This window comes from Capricornis sumatraensis, chromosome 10, assembly GCF_032405125.1.
Source record: "Capricornis sumatraensis isolate serow.1 chromosome 10, serow.2, whole genome shotgun sequence".
NCBI lineage: Eukaryota > Metazoa > Chordata > Mammalia > Artiodactyla > Bovidae > Capricornis > Capricornis sumatraensis.
This window is the reverse complement of record NC_091078.1, coordinates 66,146,759-66,152,120: the sequence shown is the minus strand read 5'-3', so window position 1 is coordinate 66,152,120 and position 5,362 is coordinate 66,146,759. Positions and strand designations below refer to the sequence as shown.

General features: G+C 41.5%; 1 non-coding gene across 1 annotated transcript; it reads right to left on the bottom strand.

The window, feature by feature from the left end:
* Window positions 1-4,777: 4,777 nt before the first annotated feature.
* Window positions 4,778-4,849, bottom strand: TRNAW-CCA (transfer RNA tryptophan (anticodon CCA)). Its single transcript has one exon. It is a non-coding gene; the product is annotated as a tRNA-Trp (tRNA).
* Window positions 4,850-5,362: the final 513 nt, after the last annotated feature.

Below are 5,362 nucleotides of genomic sequence, written 5' to 3'. Positions count from 1 at the left end.
AATCCTGAAAGATGATGCTGTGAAAGTGCTGCACGCAATATGCCAGCAAATTTGGAAAACTCAGCAGTGGCCACAGGACTGGAAAAGGTCAGTCTTCATTCCAATCCCAAAGAAAGGCAATGCCAAAGAATGCTCAAACTACTGCACAATTGAACTCATCTCACATGCTAGTAAAATAATGCTCAAAATTCTCCAAGCCAGGATTCAGCAATACGTGAAACGTGAACTCCCAGATGTTCAAGCTGGTTTTAGAAAAGGCAGAGGAACCAGAGATCAAATTGCCAACATCTGATGGATCATCGAAAAAGCAAGAGAGTTCCAGAAAGACATCTATTTCTGCTTTATTGACTATGCCAAAGCCTTTGACTGTGTGGATCACAATAAACTGTGGAAAATTCTGAAAGAGATGGGAATACCAGACCACCTGACCTGCCTCTTGAGAAACCTATATGCAGGTCAGGAAGCAACAGTTAGAACTGGACATGGAACAACAGACTGGTTCCATATAGGAAAAGGAGTACATCAAGGCTGTATATTGTCACCCTGCTTATTTAACTTCTATGCAGAGTACATCATGAGAAACGCTGGGCTGGAAGAAGCACAAGCTAGAATCAAGATTGCCGGGAGAAATATCAATAACCCCAGATATGCAGATGACACCACCCTTATGGCACAAAGTGAAGAGGAACTACAGAGCCTCTTGATGAAAGTGAAAGAGGAGAGTGAAAAAGTTGGCTTAAAGCTCAACATTCAGAAAACGAAGATCATGGCATCCGGTCCCATCACTTCATGGGAAATAGATGGGGAAACAGTGGAAACAGTGTCAGACTTTATTTTTGGGGCTCCAAAATCACTGCAGATGGTGACTGCAGCCATGAAATTAAAAGACGCTAACTCCTTGGAAGAAAAGTTATGACCAGCCTAGATAGCATATTGAGAAGCAGAGACATTACTTTGCCAACAAAGGTCTGTCTAGTCAAGGCTATGTTTTTTCCTGTGGTCATGTATGGATGTGAAAGTTAGACTGTAAAGAAAGCTGAGTGCCGAAGAATTGATGCTTTTGAACTGTAATGTTGGAGAGGACTCTTGAGAGTCCCTTGGACTGCAAGGGGATCCAACCAGTCCATTCTGAAGGAGATCAGCCCTGGGATTTCTTTGGAGAGAATGATGCTGAAGCTGAAACTCCAGTACTTTGGCCACCTCATGTGAAGAGTTGACTCATTGGAAAAGACTCTGATGCTGGGAGAGATTGAGGGCAGGAGGAGAAGGGGGCAACGGAGGATGAGATGGCTGGATGGCATCACTTACTCGATTTACGGTGAGTCTGAGTGAACTCTGGGAGCTGGTGATGGACAGGGAGGCCTGGTATGCTGCAATTCATGGGGTCGCAAAGAGTCAGACATGACTGAGCGACTGAACTGAACTGAATACAATCTACCATTGGGAGATATACATCATGTAGCACATTTATTTAATTGTTTTGTTCCATTTGACCATTCACTTAGTCATTATACTGCATTATACCAACTGAACTGTACTTATATTACATTATTAGCAACTGTGTGTCATCACAAACTAACAGAGAAACCACAATTTTGTCAATTTTTTCAGCTTTTAAAAATCGTGACTTTGGAAGATCAAGTAAAAAAACTATTCACATAAGAATACCATAAAGTGGGTTTCTTCCTTACCTTCAGCATTTAGAACCATAAGTTTCCACACCAGCTTTTTCACATATTGAAAGAATGAACTTTATGCAAAGGGTGCTTTTCCCATCACTGTACTAATTATATGCAACATTTGAGACCAACATCTAACTCTGACATCAGTACCCAGTGCCAAAGCAATCTCTAGAAAGAAAAATGGAGGTGGAAGTCTCAGGCTCCCTGACCTCAGAGTATACTACAAAGCTACAGTAATCAAGACAGTATGGTATTGCCAGAAAATAGCAGAAATAAACATCAATGGAACAGGATAGAAGGCCAGAGATAAACTCATGCACATATGGTCACCTAAACTGTGAGAAAGGAGGCAATGGAGAAAAAGACAAGTTCCTTTAATAAGTGGTGCTGGGAAAACTGGAGAGCTACATGTAAAAGAACACTTCCTAACACCATACACAAAAATAAACTCACAATGGATTAAAGAGATAAAGGTAAGGCTGGATACTATAAAGATCTTAGAGGAAAATATAGGCAGAACACTGCCTGACATAAATTCCAGCAAGATCTTTTTTAACCCCACTTCCTAGAGTAATGAAAATAAAAGCAAAACTAAACAAATGGGACCTAATTAAACTTGAAAGCTTTTGCACAGCAAAGGAAACCATAAGCAAGATGAAAAGAAGACCCTCAGAATGGGAGAAAATATATGCAAACAGAAGCAATGGACAAGGGGTTAATCTCCATAGTACACAAATAGCTAATGGAGCTTATCATCAAAAAAACGAAAAGCCCAAAGAAACAATGGGTGGAAGACCTAAATAGACATCTCTTCAAAGCAGACATACAGATGGCCAAAATGCACTTAAAAGATGCTCAACATCACTAATTATTAGAGACATGAAAATGAAAATTACAACGAGGTAGCTACCACCTCACACTGGTCAGACTGGCCATCACCACAAAACCTACAAACAAAAAATACTGGAGAGGGTGTGGAGAAAAGAGAACCCTCTTACACTGTGGGTGGGAAATGGGAATACCAGACCACCTGACCTGCCTCCTGAGAAATCTGTATGCATGTCAAGAAGCAACAGTAAGAACTGGACATGGAACAGCAGACTGGTTCCAAATCGGGAAAGAAGTACATCAAGGCTGTATATTGTCATTCTGCTTATTTGACTTATATGCAGAGTACACCATGAGAAGTGCCAGGCTGGATGAAGCACAAGCTGGAATCAAGACTGCTGGGAGAAATATCAATAACCTCAGATATGCAGATGACACCACCCTTATGGCAGACAATTAAGAAGAACTAAAGAGCCTCTTGATGAAAGTGAAAGAGGAGAGTGAAAAAGTTGGCTTAAAGCTCAACATTCAGAAAACGAAGATCATGGCATCTGGTCCCATCACTTCATGGGAAATAGATGGGGAAACAATGGAAACAGTGAGAGACTTTATTTTCGTGGACTCCAAAATCACTGCAGATGGTGACTGCAGCCATGAAATTAAAAGAGGCTTGCTCCTTAGAAGAAAAGCTATGACCAACCTAGACATCATATTAGAAATCAGAGACATTACCTTGCCAGCAAAAGTCCATCTATTCAAAGCTATGGTTTTTCCTGTAGTCACGTATGGATGTGAGAGTTGACCATAAAGAAGGCTGAGTGCTGAAGAATTTATGCTTTTGAACTGTGGTTTTGGAGAAGACTCTTGAGAGTCTCTTGGACTGCAAGGAGATCCAACCAGTCCATCTTAAAGGAAATCAGTCCTGAATATTCATTGGAAGGACTGATGCTGAAGCTGAAACTCCAATACTTTGGCCACCTGATGTGAAGAACTGATTCACTGGGAAAGACCCTGATGCTGGGAAAGACTGAAGGCAGGAGGAGAAGGGGATGACAGAGGATGGGATTGTTGGATGGCATTACTGACTCGATGGACATGGGTTTGAATAAACTTGGGGTGTTGGTGATGGACAGGGAAGTGTGGCATGCTATAGTCTATGGGGTCCTGAAGAGTTGGACATGACTGAGCAACTGAACTGAACTGAACACCCACTATGGAGAACATATGGGAATTCCTTAAAAAAACTAAAACAGAACTACTATATGGCCCAGCAACCCCACTCTTGGGCACATACCCAGAGAAAACCATTATTCAAAAAGATATATGCACCCCAGTCATCACTGCAGTATTATTTACAAGAGTCAGGAAGCAACCCAAATTTCCATCAACAGATAAACTGATAAAGAAGATATGGTACATATAAACAATATTATTTATTCATAAAAAGGAACTAAATTGTGTAGTTTTCAGAAACATGGATGAAGTTATAGACTTATGAAGAATGAAGTCAGTCAGAAAATGAAAAATTTTGTATATTACTGCATATGCGGAATCTAGAAAAAATAGTACAGTTGATCCTAGTTGCAAAGCAGAAATAGTGACACAGATATAGTGAAAAAAAAGGAGAACAAACATGTGGACACCAAGAGAGAAAAGGGCTTATGGGATAAATTTTGAATGACATATGTATACTACTGTGTATAAAATATATCACTAATGAGAACCTACTGTATAGCATTGTGGGGGGGTAGGGGGAAGATACAACTTATTTGTAGGATATATATTAAGTTACCTTTAAAATGCATTCCAATTACTTTAGATACAGATAAATATGGTTTGATTTCACTTAAATGAAATACCTGCTGCTGCTGCTGCTAAGTCGCTTCAGTCGTGTCCGACTCTGTGCGATCCCATAGATGGCAGCCCACCAGGCTCCCCCGTCCCTGGGATTCTCCAGGCAAGAATACTGGAGTGGGGTGCCATTTCCTTCTCCAATTCATGAAAGTGAAAAGTGAAAGTGAAGTTGCTCAGTCATGTCCGACTCTTAGCGACCTCATGGACTGCAGCCTACCAGGCTCCTCCATCCATGGGATTTTCCAGGCAAGAGTACTGGAGTGGTGTGCCATTGCCTTGAGGTGAGGTGAAGTCGCTCAGTCGTGTCCGACTCTTTGCAACCCCATAGACCGTAACCTACTAGGCTTCTCCGTCCATGGGATTCTCCAGGCAAGAATACCGGAGTGGATTGCCATTTCTTTCTCCAAGGGATTTTCCCAACCCAGGGATCGAACCCGGGTCTTCTGCATTGGAGGCAGACGCTTTAACCTCTGAGCCACCAGGGAAGATAGTCAAATTCAGAGAGTTAGAAAGTAGATGTCAGGGGCTGGGGGGAGGTGGGGCAGGTGACTGAGTAGTTACTGCATAATCGAAATAGAGTTTCATTTTAGGAAGGTGAAAAATCTGAGAGATGGATGATCATGAGAGTTTACAACTATGTGAATGTACCTAGTGCCACAGAACTGAAAAGTTAAATATGGTTAAAATAGTATGTTGTCTATTATGTGACTTCTATCACAGTAAAAAAAAAAAAAAAAATTAAAGATTCCCTGATGGCCATGCTTGGTACTAAGATTACAAAAATTGACCAAGATGTAGTCTCTGCCCTCAGAGTCCTTGTTCTTGACCATGTGTGTGCTCACTCAGTAGTGTCTGACTCTTTGCGACCCCATGGACTATACCATGCCAGCCTCCTCTGTTTATGGGATTTTCCAAGCAAGAATACTGGAATGGGTTGCCATTTCCTCCTCCAGGGGATCTTCCTGATCCAGGGATTGAACCTGTATTTCCTGCAGCTC